The sequence below is a fragment of the Symphalangus syndactylus genome, chromosome 18 (assembly GCF_028878055.3).
Source record: "Symphalangus syndactylus isolate Jambi chromosome 18, NHGRI_mSymSyn1-v2.1_pri, whole genome shotgun sequence".
Taxonomy (NCBI): Eukaryota; Metazoa; Chordata; class Mammalia; order Primates; family Hylobatidae; genus Symphalangus; species Symphalangus syndactylus.
In genome coordinates this window covers 71,959,732-71,978,440 of record NC_072440.2, presented here as the reverse complement: position 1 = coordinate 71,978,440, position 18,709 = coordinate 71,959,732, and the positions used below count along the sequence as shown (strand labels likewise).

General features: G+C 42.8%; 1 long non-coding RNA gene across 1 annotated transcript in view; it reads left to right on the top strand.

Moving 5' to 3' along the window:
* Positions 1-593: 593 nt before the first annotated feature.
* LOC129467958 (uncharacterized) overlaps positions 594-18,709 on the top strand; it is a 120,765-nt gene continuing 102,649 nt past the window's right edge. Inside the window, exon 1 of the long non-coding RNA XR_010117216.1 lies at positions 594-875. This is a non-coding gene — a long non-coding RNA (uncharacterized lncRNA). The remainder of the gene's footprint in view (positions 876-18,709) is intronic.

The following is an 18,709-nucleotide window of genomic DNA, read 5'->3' as shown; positions in this document are numbered from 1 at the left end:
ATTTGCTGTCAGAGCAATACTAAGAGTATCACAAGTCATGTGGTCTCTGGAACCCGTCACCGTACACTCATGAGAAAATGAGAGTGAAAAAGGCAAATAGTGCCTTACTATTATTGTGAAAATAGTTTCGACTTAACAGGCTCCCCGAAAGCGTCTCAGGCAATCTCCTGATGTACCCAGGTGACACTTTGAGCTCCACTGCTCTTGGGCAATAAAATGTAATGATTGGGATTATATGTTTCCCAATAAAATTCATTTTCATTGCTATGGACAAGAATCATTTGCATTACTATGAGCTCTCTATAACTTCTAACCATAGAGAGCTGTAAAATACCCCAGCTGATTGAAGTTGGCCAAAGGTACTCATCTTGGTAAGAGTAGGTAATCCCGGGAGATCCATGGGATAATACACAGAACTCCACGGAAAGGACGCCCAGTGCTTGGTTTGGTTCATTTCCAAGTCTTTGTCAGTTTTTGCTGACACCACAAACCCTCCTCTGGTTTCCCTGGTGACAGGGCTGCCTGACTCTCTGCCTTCTGTTTCTGGTCTGTCCTTAAGGCATAAGCTCCATGTCCATCTTCCCTCTGGGCTCTTCCCTTTGGTTCCAAAGAGCTTATTGTAGAAGTTAAAAAAAACATACAGTAAAGAGATTATCATAATCCTAATTATCCTCTAGGCAATGCAGAAAAGAAAAAACATAAGGATAAACATATTGAGATTTGCTCTTGCTCCAGCACAATTCCCTGAAAGGCTTCTTCTAAGCCTGGTATCCTGGGAGTGGCAGTGTTTTCAGCGTGGCAGACGGAGCAGTCAGGAAGCTGGGAGCCCAAACAGCGTGAGACAAAGCCACAAAACAGAGGCTGCACATCAGTCGGTAAGTCATTTCTGTCTTACATCTCACCTTGATAATGAAAGGAAATAAATGTCTTGGTCATGAAACCAGGATCGTGATTTGGAAGGACTTCAAGTCTAAACCTTATGGGGGCAGGGGGTGCATCTTGATGAGCCCAATTGGAAACATACAGAAGATTGGTCCAAGGATTAGAGGAATCAGCAAAGATCTGTCCAAGTAGGGCTACCCGGATAGGGTGGCTAGCAAGTCCTTGCATGAACCAGGATTGCTTTTGGCGACATGTAATAGAAAAACACCTCCATAGTGGCTTAAACACATAAAGGATTATTTGTCAAACAGACCAGTGCTTCATCACCTTTCTTACCACGTAGGCCTGTACTCTTATGCTTGTCACCTCATAGTTACTTGCACCATGGCTGTTGCATCCCTAGGAGTCTTCCAGTAAGAAAGAAGGGGTAAGGGACAAGCAGCACCAAGGAGAAAAGGGCAACATACATACATTCATGCACACACGCACACACAGCACAAACACGCACACATGCACACACACGACTTTTTCTAGAAGGAAAAACATTCCCTGGGGCTTCTGCTACATCTCGCTGGCCACACCTATGTGTACGGCTCGCCAGGCAGGTGGGAAATAGGTTATTTTATCCTTCTCAAGCTTTGAAATAGAGAAAGACAAGGAGAAATTGGTTATAAATAGTCTTTGGGTAGACAATTCACAGTGTCTGGCCCAGCCCCCTCGTGAGAAATACAGGGATGAACAGACTCGCCACAGAACTCAAGGTAAGGAACCTGGGGGTAAAGTGCAGGTCTGCATCACAGCCCACAGGTTCCCACCTTCCCCTTCACTGCCAACGTCCCTGCCCACTCCCTTTGCCATACTCCTTCATAGGTGCAGCCATACCTACTCATTATTTCCAGTTTTCTGAGTACACCTCTTTGTTTCACACCTCTATGATTTTTTTTCATGCTTTCCCCTCTGCCTGGGTTGCCTCTCTGTGGCCACCCTCCTCCATCTACATAGTGCCTGTGCTGTGTGCCAGACATAATACAATGAACAAGATCCCTGGAGTCTCTGCTCTACTTAGACTTAAATCCTGGGGGAAGGGGCAGAGCTAAAGATGGAGGCCATTCCTGATGGGCTGTGGGCAGCCTCTGGAGGTAAGTGTTGTTATCATGTCCATTTGAGAGATGAGCAAACTGAGGTTTACTCAGCAAGTTAAATGCCCATCAAGTTAAATGACTTGCCCACGGTCACAAGGCTTGAGAGTGAAAGAGGTGGAAATTGAACCTGGGTTTGCCTGACCCAAAGTCAATGTGTTATGCTACCTTTTACTTTGCCTTCCAAAGGACAGTGCTTCATATACATGTGAAGACTGCAGTCAAATTCTTGAAGAATCTTTCTTCTCAGAAAGATACATCTCCATTCTAATTGCCCACACCCCCTTAGATTGAGTGTTCTTAAGGGTAGGGCCTGGGCCGTATTTAATTTAACATCTTTGGAGTTGAGCATTTTGTCTGTCACATAGTAAGAACCTCAAAACCCAAGAAACTTTGATTTGATTCCCAGCTCCACCAAGACTGTTGACCTTGGACAATTTCCTCAACCTTTCTGGCCTCAGTGACTCTACCTATAAAGTGAGCCTCAATTGTGAAGCTTGCTACTATGGTGTCTAATAAGCCTCCCAAATGCTTTATTTGGATCAGAATGCCTGAGTTTAGAGATATCATTGCCATGGACGGCAAAGGCTTCAGCTTAGTTCTGGTTCCTTGGGATATTTGGCCATGTAACTTTCTATGACTTTCAGCCCTGTAAAATGAAGAAAAAATACCTTCTTCAAAGTATTGACAGGAGGATAAAAAATAACATACATTATAATAATGAGACTAGCTACCATTTGTTGAGCACTTACCATGTGCAAAGATCTCTGCTACGCCCCTTTCGTGTTATTGCTTGAAGACTTATAATGACACAGGAAGAAATGTATTATTCCCACTTTTCTGATGGTGAAACTGAAGAGGTTAAGTAACTTGCCCAAGGTTGTCCAGATGGTCAGACCTGATTTGAACTCAGGATTGACTGCAAGGACTGTGCCATTAAATGGCAATGATAAAATGAAGCCATGTAACTACAAAATGCTGTGGAACATTAGTCCATGTACCCAACATAGGTTGCATGATTGAACGGGTCAATGAATGAACACATTTTCCATCTTTTAGCTTCTCCTATTTCATGTCCAGCACGGTGCCATACATATAGCAGGCATATAGTGCTTATTGATAAAGAATAATGAATGAATGGGCTTTGTGATGGTTAATTTTATGTGTCAACTTGATTTCACCAAGGGTGCCCAGTTTAAGTATTATTTCTGGGTGTGTTTGTGAGGGTGTTTCTGGATGAGATTAGCATTTGATTTGGTGAACTCAGTTAAATAGATTGCCCTTCCCTTGTTGGTGGGCATCATACAACCGCTGAGGACCTGGATAGAACAAAAAGGCAGGGGAAGGAGGAATTCACCCCTTTTGCTTCTTGCCTGCTGAGTTGAGACATAGATCCTTTTCTGCCCTTGGACTGGGATTTACATCACTGGTTCCCATGGTACTCAAGCCTTTGTACTTGGTCTGGAATTATACCACTGGCTTTCCTGGGTCTCCAGCTTGCACATGGCAGCTCATGGGACTTAGCCTCCATAATCATGTGAGCCAATTCCTCATACTAAATCTCTCTGTCTCTCTCTCTATATATGTTCTGTTTCTTTGCAGAATGCTGACTAATACAGGCTTATACACCTTTGTGTCCTTGTCTTACCATGCATAACCTGTTCATTCATTCTGCTGATGGTTATTAGGTGCCTACTGGACACAAGAGCTTTTCTAGAGGTTAGAAATAAACCCAGAGCAAGGGATAAAATAATTGCATAGGAAGTAGTTTGCAGAAGTGGAATGAAGAGAACCCAGAGGATTGCTCCCACCCCCAGCTCCCAGACCCAGTTCTCGAGATTAGCTTATGCTCTTGGAAAAACAAACCAGCCACGTACCTAGTTGATCATGTCGTTTAATGTGCTATTTCCCCTGCCTTTGTGGTTCTTCCTGCTGGAGAAGGTCCTTTGTGAGCAGAAAGGAACTCTCTTGTCCAGAGAGCATGTCCTCTCCTTCCTTGTAGCCCACCTCAGCTCAGTTGGTTGTCTCCGGCTGGTGACACTGCAGTCAATTGCCTGGGAGTTACTGTGAAATTACTCTGGGAAAAATAGGATGCCAAGAGGGGGCTGAGTAGGGAGAAGACGTGAATATTGAGGTGCAGGGGAGCAGCTTTCTGACAAAGACCTGGGGAAACTGTTTATAATGTTGCAATCCATTTGGGGATGTCCGTTTAACTTACATCATCAAAAATGCCTGTGAGATCATAGTCAAATTGCTCCAACTCCCAGGGCTTTGGTTTTCTCAACTTGCTTTAGCTTCCTGCTGGCCTTCTACTCCTTGAACGCAAGCTCTGTGGCCTCTGAGCCTTTGTACTTAACATTGTTTGGGATACTCTTCTGTCTTCTCTTCACATGAATGACTCCTCTTCATCCTTAAAGGCTCAGCTTAATGTCACCTCCTCAAAGAGCCTTGTCCAAAGCAGGCATGCCCTACTTAATCCTGCGGTGACTCTATCACATGTATCACTTCTGATGTTATTTTCTTCACTTACTTATAAACATGTTCATTATTTATCCTCCCTTCTACTACTACTACTACTACTTCTAATGTAAGCTCCATGAACTGTCCTGCCTTTGTCCTCAGGGCCTGGCCCAGGGCCCAGAACATAGTAAACACTCAATAAATATTTGTTCGGAGAGTCAATAATAGGTAGTTGGTTAATTATGTTATTTCTAGCAGCACTGATATCCCCATTAGAGAGGGACAGAGATCTGGCCTGGGAGATAGTGGACATCTGGTACCCAAATGCTAGCCACAGCTGTCATAGTATGACATTCTCTGCTAATGTGTCAACAGATATGTCTTCATTCTCTGGGCAGCAGGAGAGCCAGGGACAAAACAGCATGATCTAGAGGAATCGGCCGTGCTATTGGGAAACAGGGTTTGATCTAGGTGATTTGCCCTTTTAATCCATGTGCAAGACAGGTGCTTTTGACACCTGGAGGAAGGGTTTACTTCCAAATGAATCCTGGTTCGTGGGAGTGAAAAACGAACTCAGTGTAGTACAGAGGCCTGATTTGAACTTTAGCTTTGCCTCGGAGGAGATGTGAGAACTTAGGCAAGTCACTTTGCCTCCTTGAGCCTCATTTGTTTTTCTTTCTTTGTGAAGCTGGGAAGATAGAGAGAATTAAATATAATAATGATTGATATAAAGGTGTTTATAAATGTCAAATGCAGTGCAAACGTGATTCTCTCCTTCTCTTTCACCTCTTCCTCTTCCTCCCTCTTCTTCCTCTTTCTACTCCTCTTCTTCCTGACTCATGTGTATTATTCTCTAAGTCCAGACATCTGTTATATAAAAGTGAACAGCAGGTTTATTAATATGAAAAGAGGGAAGGACCTGTAGGATTGTACATCTTTGAATCACAAGAGATAGAGGCACGGACATGAGACTGGACACCAGATTTTATTTGCTTCCCACACTAGCCTGCCTGCCTGTCTAGAGATTTTAAAGGGATAACCCTGGAGCACACATCTTGGACCAATGACTTCCACTCCTTGGGCCTCATTTCATCCTGAGTAAAGGTGTGGGGTCTATCAGGGATGGCCAAGTTGTTTCTATGCTGGGAAAGAGACTGGAGCTATCACTGGGTTCCATGGGAAATGGTGCTGGGATGGACTAGTGATGTCTGCCACGAATCTGTCAGGAAGAGTAATGGTGCAGGTGCCCTGTACTGGCCCTCTCTGGTCACAAGTGCTATTTCAGGCATTTCCTTGCAGTGACTCTCTAACTGAATTGTCACAGTGAGTCAACTCAGAGAGATACATGCAGCCTAATATTTTGTCTGTGACAGAGGTGCAGAGAGAAGTTTCATCAGAGAGCATACCTGTTTTCCAATACTTCAACCTTAAAGTTTAAGGATTTCCTTCCTAACAGGCTTTGATAATCCATTAGGAATCAATCACTCATGAATTTAACTAAGCTTTTTGGGAAATGATTTAAAATTTTCACCTCAGTAGCCTCCTGGGGAAATGAGTTTCATAAGTTTATTACCTGCTGCATCACCTGGTGCTTCTTTTTAAATTTCTTTTTTAAATCATCCAAGCCATGAAAAGACGGGGGTGGTGGTGGCATCTGCCTCTAATCAGGAGCTGGTGAATGTGCTCATGGTCACCTTGCAGCCTGCCCTGAATTCCATGGATTTCATTTCTTCCCCTTTCAGTCTGTAACTCTCCAGAATGAAGAGGCCAACCAATTGTCCAGCTTGTCAGGCAGCCCATCTGTGGAGCAAAGACAGTTCTGACATTTCCAATTCTGGATTAAATGCTGCCTCCTCTTGGAAGCCTATCCACATTTCCTAGGGCCAGAATCAATCTCCCGTTATTCTGAGCAGCAGAAGCACTTGGGGGTAGTATAAAAACTATCTGCTACATGTAGAAAAACTCTTTATACTTTATGAAGCACTTCCAAATCATTTTGGGTCCGCTGAATTTATAATAATGATAATGATAATAATAAATAATAATAGCTAATATTTATACAATCTTGCTTTTTGTCGGATACTGTGCTAAGCATTTTATCTACATGGATTGTCTCATCTCCACAGCCAACTTTTGAGAGAAGCACTATTATTCTCATTTAGTAGGTGAGGAAACTGAGGCACTGAGAGATTCAGTTATTTTCTCAAATTTAAATGTGAGAAAACATAAGCTCAGAGAATGTAAGTGAAGAAAGCTGGGTCATAGTTTCTATTACATCAAGCTTCTTTTCTCTTTCTCCCCAACTTTTCTCTCTCTCTTAAGAATATTTCATATTGTGTCATGTATTATCATTTGTTTCTACTTGCCTGCTTTCCTTAGTACATTGTGAATTACTTAAGGTCAAGGTTGTGCTTGAATTATTTTTGAACATTTACTATTCCTGGCTGGGTGCAGTGGCTCATGCCTGTAATCCCAGCACTTTGGAAGGCCAAGGTGGGAAGATCACTTGAGGTCAGGAGTTTGAGACCAGCCTGGTCAAAATGGTGAAACCCTGTCTCTACTAAAACTATAAAAATTAGCTGGTTGTGGTGGTGCTAGGGCTGGGTTCTCATCTGGATGCTTGATTGAGGAAATAATTACTTCCATACTCACAGTTCTTGGTAGCCTATAATCCCAGCTACTCAGGAGGCTGAGGCAGGAGAATCACTTGAACTTGGGTGGCAGAGGTAGTAGTGGGCTGTGAGCTGAGATTGTGCCACTGCACTCCAGCATGGGGGACAGATTGAGTGAAACTTTGTCTCAAAAAAAATATTATTCCTTTTCCAGAGCATAGACTAGGATGGGTTTACCAGACTCCTTTTTCTTTGGGCATGAGTGAGGCTATAATTCTCAGCATTTCCTGTAGTCAGGAGAAACCATATGCCTGAGTTGATGAGGACAGAAGTGACTTGTCTACTTTCTGGCTTTACTCCTTACTAAAAAACCACCCATATTGTTCTCTATGTTCTGTTTCTCCCCCTGTCTACAAGCTGGATGCAGAGGTTCCAGTGGAAAACTCTGAGGCTAGGGGATGGGGAAGCCACAGGATGGCAGGAGGCTGGGTTCCTGAATGACTGCATGGAGTAGAGCTAAGTTCTCTTCTTATTTCTCTATGACAGGCATTGGGTTCTGATGTGAATCCTCATGAAGGATTTGGGGTTGTTCGTTATAGCAGTGGCCTACCCTGATTAATAAACCATTCCTCCAGCCCTTAGCATAATCAATCAGCTAGTATTCTGCCTACATAGAACCTTGATAGATACATGTGTGTTGAATCAAACTGTCCTGGTCTGCCCCTTTTCTGATTAAAATTTTTCTCCATTTCCTCATTAATTAATTCCTCTGGAATTTACCATGTATATCAGTTATCCACTGCTATGTAATAATATTATTATAATCTTGTGGCTTAAAACAACTTGCATTTATTATCTCACAATTTCTGTGGGTTTGAAGTGTGGACATGGCTTAGGTGGGTACTTTGCAAGGTTATCATTAAGGTAATGGCTAGGGCTGAGTTCTCATCTGGATGCTTGATTGGGGAAGTAACTACTTCCAAACTCACAGTTCTTGGTAGAAGTCAGTTCCTTGAGCTATAGGACTGGGGATTTTGGTTTCTTGAAGGTGTTAGTGAATGCTATCTTCAGCAACTGGAAGCTGCCTGTAGTTACTTGCTACAAAGCATTCCCTACTATGGCTGTTTGCTCTCTCAAAATCAGCAACAGAGCAAGAGACTCCACCAAGAGGGGCACTACAATTTAATGTAACATAGTCACATAATCACTTATATGTAATCATGTATATCCCATTGCCTTAGCTACATTCTATTGGTTAAAAGTAAGTCACAGGTCTCACCCACACTCAGGGGTTTTCAGGTATCCTTTCCTTATTCCCTCCATACTTTCTAATCACCAGCTCTAGTGGGGATGATTAGCACCAGGTGTGTATAGTGTATGAGTGTAATTGAGGCGGGGGTTAGGGGGTGAGATAAGGGGAGCAGCTTGTTGCTGGGAACTCATTAGGAACTTTCTAATGTCTAGGGGTCTCACAAATGTCCCAGTGGTTAAAGGGATATGTATAACCTTCTATTTGATAAATGCTGTTTCCTTTTTATTAGCTTAAACATATGAACCTGTGGCCCAGGAGGGCCTAATCAATACTCTGAAGCTGCCCAACAGCTGCTAGTGTCCTGCCAGAGGTTTGGTACAGTTAGTAATTGTCATTGAAGCTGAAAGTAATGAATTAGATGACTCTTGACTATTTGCATTTAATTTTTAAAAATTATATCACAAAACTGGGGCATGATGGATTGCTGTCAAAAAGGAAAATAGGTGGGAATACGTCCTTAGGCACCTAAGGAAGAAAGATTGGGAGGAAAATGGAATCAATCTCCTTTGAGCTCACTCTGCGAGCCAGGCACTGTTCCCAGCCTTCAAATGCACAAAGCCATTTAAATTTCATAAGCACTCTGTGAGCTAATGTGATATACTTCATTTTTCAAATGGGGAAGCTAAGGTTCAGAGAGGTTAAGTAACTTGCTCAAGGGCACACAGCTAATAAGTGGCAGAGGCAGGAATAAAACCTGGCTCTGTTTGACTCTAGGGCAATATACTTGCCCTTGGTGGTGCCAGCATGGGCTCTCTTTCTTCACTTACCTTTGCTATCTAAACATTTTTAAACCTCTCCTCTACGTATAGGTTTCAGAGCAGGGACCTACTTCTGGGAATGCTTGTCTGGATCTGCCCTGTAGTGAGGTTAGGGAAGGAGAGGAGAAAGGAAGCAGCAGATACAGCATTGTCTTCCTGCTAGAACTTCTTACAACCTATGGGGGAAGAGCATAGAAATGACAGAGAGCTTGAGATCTTCTGGGTAAGGCTTTGAGAGCTATTGATAAACCCTAATCTTCTTAGAGCATTCTTGAATTGTGTTCTACAAATTGTCTCCCAAATAGTTTTACTTTGTTCATCCCCACTGTCACCTTCATAGGTCTCCATCATCTTTCTCTTATAGACAATTGTGACACCAAACATCACAAAATTGTGGGGACCAAACAGGTGGTCGACTTCAGTCTTGTTTCTGTCTGATCCATTCTAAATAGGACAGTTAATGGGATCTCTTCAAAACCAAAAGTTAACCATTTAAATTTCCAGCTTTGAATACTTCAAGGGCTTCCCTCTGCTATTTATTAGTATTATATTCTAACTTCTAAACATTCTTGGCAAGGCCCCCACATTTTGTCTTCTCTTTAATTCCCCATTTCTCACCACTTTTTTCTTGCTCTTTCTAACCAAAAAGAAATTATTTTTTTCTAAAATTCTTCATGCTCCCCCTACCACAAGTCTTTGCTTGATATACTCTTGCTTGTCCTAATCCCTACACTTCAGATGATTCTTAAGGATATAGACACATGTTTTTACTTGCCTGGTATTTCCTACCTCTTCTGGAAATTGCACCTTGACTTTTCTTTGATGAATTGCCACTTTCAGGCCATGTGGTTTAGTAGGCGTGTGACAATACCCCAGTTCCTGGTCACAGTGGATCTATGCAGAAATTGACTGTGACTCAAGTCTGGACAATGAGTGCAGCATTGAAGTTCTTGCTGGAACCGTTGGGAAAGAAGCTTTCTTCCCCTGGAGTGGTTTATCTAAAGCATGCAAAGCTGGAGCTTGCGGGGCCTTCTTTACCACTGCCCTGGAGAAAGACTGCTTGAGAATAAAGCTCACACAGGGGAAAATAGAACCCAGAGACAAAGGCCATTTTTTTTTGTTGTTGTTATTTCATTTTAGCGTCTAGATCTAGTCATGTCTAAAGCAAGAAACCCTGCATTTTTCAATTGTATGAACCAATATCTTTTCTTTTTTACTTTAGTCATTTTTAGTTAGATTTCTGCCACTTGCATTTAAAAAGGACCTGCCTTGAAACACTTGTCTCTCCAGTTAAAGTCTAAAGTTCTTTCTTCATGACTATTTTATATATGAGAAGGTTTAAATCTCATTGTTATTTGATTAGTAACTTTTATTGAGAACCTACTAGGTTCTAGGTGCTGGAGAGTCAAAACAGGTAAAAACTTCTCAGGGAACATATATTAAGGTGGAGGAAAGAAGAAACCACCAATATAAATAAAATATATGTTTATGAATGGTGACAAGAGTTAAGGAAAAAATAAAACAAATATGTGGAGAAATCCCAGCTATAAGTGGAAATGTAGGTGAATGCAGATTTTGTATAGAGTGGTCAGGAAAGACTCCACTGAGATGAAAACATTTGAGCAAAATTTTGAGGGATATGAAGGAATTATCTGTGTGGCTATCTGTGTTCCAGGCAAAAGGAGCAGCACAATTAAAGATCTAAAATGGGAACATGCTGATGAGTTACATGCTCCCATAGTAATTCCATTTTACCTTTTCAATTACGTATGTTAGGTCAATAGATAATATATTAGAACATACTCTTTCCATTTATACCTTATTTTCTCTGTGTTTCAGTTTGAGGGTTTTATATTGATTGCTTTTTGAGTTGCTAATTTTTTCTTCTGCTAAGTTTGCTTTGCTGTTAAGTCCATTCATTGACTTCTTCATTTCAGATAGTGTAATTTTCAGTTCTAGAATTTCCACTTAGTTCTTTTTTTTTTTTTAGGACTGAATAATTATTTAGTTTTCATAGGTCAGCAACATATATTTGAATTACTCAGATTTACTGTATCCAAGTTAGCTTCTTTTTTTTTTTTTACACTTTTTTTTTTATTTTTATTTTTTTATTATACTTTAGGGTTTTAGGGTACATGTGCACAATGTGCAGGTTTGTTACATATGTATCCATGTGCCATGTTGATTTCCTGCACCCATTAACTCGTCATTTAGCATTAGGTGTATCTCTTAATGCTGTCCCTCCCCCCTCCCCCAACCCCACAACAGTCCCCGGAGTGTGATGTTCCCCTTCCTGTGTCCATGAGTTCTCATTGTTCAATTCCCACCTATGAGTGAGAACATGTGGTGTTTGGTTTTTTGTCCTTGCGATAGTTTACTGAGAATGATGTTTTCCAGTTTCATCCATGTCCCTACAAAGGACACGAACTCATCATTTTTTATGGCTGCATAGTATTCCATGGTGTATATGTGCCACATTTTCTTAATCCAGTCTGTCATTGTTGGACATTTGGGTTGGTTCCAACTCTTTGCTATTGTGAATAGTGCCGCAATAAACATACATGTGCATGTGTCTTTATAGCAGCATGATTTATAGTCCTTTGGGTATATACCCAGTAATGGGATGGCTGGGTCAAATGGTATTTCTAGTTCAAGATCCCTGAGGAATCGCCACACTGACTTCCGCAATGGTTGAACTAGTTTACAGTCCCACCAACAGTGTAAAAGTGTTCCTATTTCTCCACATCCTCTCCAGCACCCACTTAGTTCTTTTTATAAGTGTTTCATTTATCTTCTAAAACTCCCCTTCTGACCACTAATCTGCACAAATTTTCTTCTAAAGTTCTTTAATATGTGTATAATAGTCATTTTAAAATTCTTGTTTGCTCATTCCTAAGTCTAAATCATCTGTGGGTCTATCTTTATTGACTATATTTTCTCTTGATTATGGGTCACATTTTCTGGCTTCTTTGCATGTCTCATGATTTTCAGTTATGTGTTGGACATTTTGATTAAAAGAACAGTAGAGACTGAATGAGATGATACATTTTATTTTGTTTTCTCCAGAGAGTGCCCACCCTTTTCCCTATCAGGAAGCTAGGGTGAGAGGCTGATCATTCAGATCCTACCATGATCAAGCTGAACTGGGCTGAGTTGAAACCTTGTTTAGTTTTAGTTTACTCCTTGTTTCAAATGAAATAACAGGTATCTCTCATCTTTCATTATTCCAGTGTCCAACTTCCTATGCAGCCACTGGTGAGGGACTGATCCATTGATCTTATCAGAATTTGGGCTAGAAGGGAGTTGGTTTGCAGCTTTAGTAAGTTTCAGTTTATCTCCAGATTTAGCCTAAGCACTACACAAGACTGCAAGATCTATCTCTGCTTTCCAGCTCCTCCCCCACAGCTGCTGGCTCAGCACAATTCCTGTGGGGGAGAACTGTTGTGCCAAAAGATTTATTATTGCACTTGGAGTCTTTGAGATTCCAATCTGTCACACCAGCCCACATTGTCACTAAAAGCTCGGTTGGTTTATCCTTGTTCCAGCAAAGCTCCTCTGCCTATGGCAGGCCTTCTTCTCCACCCACACATATTCAGACCTGGCAATTGGCCCAGGTATGAGAGTAGCAGTTGCTCTTTCCTCACTGATGAAGGGCTCATTCCTCTCTGGTATTTGGTTCATTTAAACTTTTTTGCATCCACCACTCTTGTGTGACTTTAAAGAGAAATACAATATTGAGATTATCTGGTGTTTTATTCTGTTATTGATGGGAACATTGGTCCTTGTGCATTCTAACTGGCAGTGGATCTCCTAGGATCTCCTACATTAACTTCAATCACAGTGATAACATTTGTAATTACTTGTAAAATTTCTGACTCCTCAGCCAGTCTATAAGCCTCATGAGGACATTGGATTTTAAAGTCTGCTTTGTTCAGTGAAGTACACCTGGTGTAGCCCAGGGCCTGGTATATTGTGGGTGTTCAGGTCTATCATCAAGGCCCTGTGTCAGATGCAGGAGCAGCAAGGTGGGTTAGACCATCTCAGTCCTCAAGCTTCTCACAGTCGAGATGTGAGCCTGAGTCAGAGCACACCCATTCCTTCAATTGGCAAAGGACTTTCAAAGCCCAGGTCTTCAGGGCTGTGTCTCTAGATTCACTGTGCTTTGAGGAAATCATGACATAGGACACGGAGGGGCCAAAATTTCTTTGGTCCAGCTGAGCCTTCTTCCATGATCCATAATCCAAGTGCTGCTCTCCTCTTGGGGTGGGGGAACAGCCAGATTGTGGAGGGTGGGTGCCAAGTTTATAGGAAGATTGTTGGTCTGGCTGAGCCTGGGTCTGTGGGTCTCCACCTGAAGAGAATACCAATCCTAGAAGAGGCTCTGCTGAGTGAAGAACCATTGAAATTCAAGTTCACCAGCCTCTGTTAGGGGAAACAAAGTCAAGATGAGAAAATCATATGCCTCCAGGCACACCTGAGACATACTTTCTACTCAATTTTTATCAACAAGAAGAAGACAATAATAAGTATTGGAACTGTCTGTGCTAGGCATTATGCTAAACTCCTTTTGTTTTGTTTTGTTTTTGGAGACAGAGTCTTGCTCTGTTGCCTAGGCTGGAATGCAGTGGTGCCATCTTGGCTCACTGCAACCTCCTCCTCCTGAGTTCATGTGATTCTTGTGCCTCAGCCTCATGAGTAGCTGGGATTACAGGCATACGCCACCACAACCAGCAATTTTTTTGTGTGTGTTTTAGTAGAGACAGGGTTTTGCCATGTTGGCCAGGCTGGTCTTGAACTCCTGGCCTCAAGTAATCTACCTGCCTCAGCCTCCCAAAGTGTTGGTATTAGAGGCATGAGCCACTGTGCCTGGACAACTAAACTACTTATATATATTATTTAATTAATGTCACTCTGTGAAAGCAGATGTTCTTATACCTATTTGGCAGGTGACACACCTGGGTTCAGATAGGTCAAGCTGCTTGCCAAAAGTCACACAAGAAAGTGATGGAACCAGGATAGGAAACCCAGCACCTGATCTCAAAGCCAGTGATTTTTTTTTTTTTTTTTTTTTTTTTTTTTAGCTACCTCCATGTCATTGTTTACCACTTCTGTGTAAGGCACTATAAATTCTATTTACAAATATTATTTCTAATTTTCTGAATTTGATAATAGGACATTTCTAAATAAGGATACTGATGTTCAGAAAAGATAAGGAATTCGCATAGTGCCACTTAGCTAATATATGTTACAGTTAAGATTTGATCCCAGGTCAGGAACTCCAACACAAAATCGAGAGCTTTTCCCTTTTTCACCTGGATACTCTTCATCTGCTCATATCTGTCTTGATTCTTTCTCTGCCCTGCTGTGTGCCCCATGAGCCCGACCTCTATGGACTGCACTGCAGGGCTCTTGCCATTTAACTTCTGGTCAGGTTTGGCCAGTTGGGGCAGTTGGAGTTTGGGAGGAGAGAGATGCTGGGGATCTGAATTCACCCTGTCCTCCCTGCTTTGTTGCGGTTTTGGTGATGGATGGATGTATCTCTTTCCTCAGCTTCTGGTAGGTGGCCCCTTGTAAAGAAGCCAGCTCTCGACTGGACCCTGATAGCAACTTTTTCTTCCTTTTTCCTTTTCGCCCTAGGAGTGGTCACGGCTTCTTGCTGTTGCTAGTGCCTGGGTTCCTCAACATTCCCTCTGGGCTGTCTGAATTCTGCCCACCCCTGTGTACCCATCATAGTCCCTTCGTTAAAAATCTCAAAAATACCAGATGAGTGAGTTTCTGTTTCCTGCCAAGACCCCGACTGGTATAATTTCTAATCAGAGATCCAAAATTTGGGGAATAAGATTTCGAAAGCTAGCTTGGTTCAGAGCCTATTTTGAAAAACGATTCGCTTCCTTCCAGAAAAACAGTTCCTATCTTGGCCTCAACTCACTGTCCACCCTCTACAGATCTCTGTGGTTTGACTGCAAGTTCTCCATCCCAGCCAAAGTGCCTGACCCCCGGGGTTGGCAAATACCTGACATTTCTGGGCATCTGTGTCTCACGTCACCCTCTTGCTGCACTTCCATGGCACCAACCATAGTGGCAGCTGAGAGCAGAGACAATCTAATTAGACGCATTCTGGGTGTCAGTGGGAAGGGGAGGGACAGATGTCTCTTCCTTGTAGCTGTGGGAGCTGTTCCTGCTTGAAGACTGATGTATGAGTGGGATCTTTGGGTGGGATCCCTCAGGAGAGCAACTTTCCAGCCTGTCTCGGCCAAGACGGGGGACGAGTTGGCTAAAGATCTTGTCCTGGGGAGGGAGACTTCATTCCTTGTCATCCTAACCTGCTTCTCTTTTCTGGTCTGTTTCCTGCCTCACCAGGCAGGCCTGATATGCATGTTTTAGGGATCCAGCAGGGCTTGGAAGCATAGATCAGGGCTGGAGAGAGGAGTAGGAGGGAGACCTGCTGTGAATCAAGACCAATAACAGGAGTTTTCTGGCAGACAGCAGGTGTTCTCTCTGTTAGTTGGTGGAGAAAGCAAAAGGAAAGGAAGTGACATTCATGGTACATGCAGCACTGATAGGCACCACTTGGCATGGGTTGATTCATGTGGTCCTCACTGCAACCTTGGAGAGGGGCTGTGGTGATCCTACTTTGTAGTTGACAGAACTGAGGTTTTCAGAGAGGTTATGCGATCTGCCCAATCCTGTATAGCTTGAAGAGGCAGGGCAAGGTAGTGAACCAAGGTCTGGCTGACTCCTGAGTCTCATTCTGTCCCCTCTACACACACCTCCGTAGGTCAGATGACTCTGCAAATGGCAATGACCAGTTGGCAGAGCTTCCTGAGGGAAGGCAGCCCTGCCTCCTTCTTCCCTCTATCTCATGCATGGTGCTAGACTCAGAGCAAACAGTGCTCCATGAATTCCTTAAGTCCTAAGCTGTCTGAGGCCTTAGAAATTATCTGGTATATCCCACCTTTATTATCCAGAGAAGGTGACCAAGGCCCTGAGAGGTAGAGAGATGTACTGGACATCACACAGAGCATTGAAGTTGAACTGAGTCTTACACATGGCCCCTAATGCTCTGTGTGATGTGCTCCCCTCCCATCAGGCCGGGCACCATCTGCTCTCTGTCCATGCCTGCAGCTCTTCTCCCTGCCTTGTGCATTCAATAACACCTGCAGACCAGCAAGGTACTGAGAGAGTTTACCTATCTATTTAAAAGAGTCACAGATCCAGGCTTCTATCATTTCCAAATGTGGGAAGATCAGCCAACTGCCTCAAGCCTCATTGCATGGAGTAGGATTTTTCTTTGGTTCAGTAGAAGTCATTTAAATCTTTCGAATTTTAGATTTTTGGGCTATAAAATGGGAATAATGAGACTTCCTTCAGAGAGCTGTTTTGAGGATCAAAGAGATAATGGATGTGGCGAGACAAAAAACGATGTCAAGCTGACGCAAGAGGCTGTGGCTGCAGCAGAATGTATGGGAAGAGGTTAGGGACATAGTGCAGTTATGCAGGGCTACTGGACAAATAATTTTGAAGCTTCTTTGCACAGGAAACTATTTTGTTTTTAAATACAATTACTTCGTTCATTTCTGGTGTCTTTGCTAAGTGGCTGATGGAGGTTGGGAGAACTTAGCCCTTCAAGCTACTCCTCAGTGCCTTGTTGGTTATTGTAGTGATATTACTGATTACCTACAATGACCTTACATATCTTGCAGAGCCCGGAAGCTATCTTATTAATAATAGTTCTAGAATTGCAGTGTCTAATATGTGGCTACCAGTCGCATGCAACTATTTTAATTTAAATCCATCAGACTTACATACAATTAACTATTCATTCATCACAGCAGACCACCTTTCATAGCTGCACGTGGCTAGTGGTTGCTGTATGTGACAGCACTGATACAGAACATTTTCATCACTGCAGAAAGTTCTGTTGAACAGCAGAAAATGGACTGTTCTAGAATATCTGGCAATGCCAAAGCTGGCCGAGTTATCAGAGTACATCTAGTCTAATTCCTGGCCAGTGAGGTGGCTCACGCCTATAATCCCAGCCAGCACTTTGGGAGGCCAAGGCAGATGGATCTCCTGAGGTCGGGAGTTTGAAACCAGCCTAGCCAACATGGTGAAACCTCGTCTCTACTAAAAACACAAAAAAAATTTTGCCTGGTGTGGTGGTGGGTGCCTGAAATCCCAGCTACTTGGGAGGCTGAGACAGGAGAATTGCTTGAACCTGGGAGGCAGATGTTGCAGTGAGCTGAGATTGTGCCACTGCACTCCAGCCTGGGTGACAGAGCGAGATTCCATCTCACAAAAAAAAAAAAAGAGAGTACATCTAGTCTAATCTAACTCCTGATTTCACTCAGAAAGGAATGGAGGCCTAGAAAAGTACAATTGTCCTGGGATCCGGTGTGTTCAAAGTGCTCTGGTAGTGACTTCCGGGTCTTAAGTCATCAACTGATGCTCTGGGGGCTGAGGCCAGCAGCTCAGGGTGTTTCTGGAAGGGAAGGGAGGAGAAGGGTGTTTCCTCTTGGATCCTTAGAGAATTGGAATGGGATGTAGATATGGATGGGAGAGGCAGACACTTACCTGAGTCTTGAGTCGAGGGGCGGATTGTTTCCTAGGTGACAGGTTGGCTCCCTCATGAAGGATGCTGTGTCTGTGTTCTTAGGCCCTGCTGAGAAGCTTTGGCACAAGTCTATGGGGTGACTCTGAGATTCCTGGCTTGGAAACTCCACTAATTAGATGGCGTGGCCCACCAAAGCTAGACTGGCTTCTTATTCTGGCAGAATAATACAGAGACTTGGGAGTCACACAGACCTGTTGTCAAACCTGCACTCCCCTACCCCATGGCTATGAAACCCTGCGCAGGCAACTGGATCTATTTGAACTTCAGTGTCTTCAGTTGGAAAATGAGAGGAATATTAACAGTTGTTCCCTCTTAGGATTGTGAAAAAGTTTTTAAAAATGGACAGATAAAATTGTATGTATTTATCATGTGCAACATGATGTTTTGAAGTATGTATTTTAATACATTGTGGAATAGCTAAATCTAGCTAATTAACAAATGTATTACCTCACATTGTTATAATTTTTTTTTTTTTCGAGATAGGGTCTTGCTCTGTCACCCAGGCTGTACAGTGGCACAATCATGGCTTACTGCAGCCTCAACTTCCTGGGCTCAGGTGATTCTCCCACTTCAGCCTCCAAAGTAGTTGGGACTGCAAGTGTGCACTACCATGTCCGGCTAATTTTTTGTATTTTTTGTAGAGATGAGGTTTTATCATGTTGCTCAGACTGGTCTTGAATTCCTGGTCTCAAGGGATTCACCAGCCTTGGCCTCCCAAAGTGTTAGAATTACAGGCAAGAGCTACCGTGTTTGGCCAGTTATCATTTTTGTGATGAGAACACTTAACATCCACTCTCTGTTTTTCAAGAGTACAATATATAGTTGTTGACTATAGTCACCATGCTGTGCCATAGATCTCTTGAACTTATTCTTCCTATGTATCTGTTGTTATGTATTCTCTGACCAACTTTCTCCAACCCACCCTCGCCACT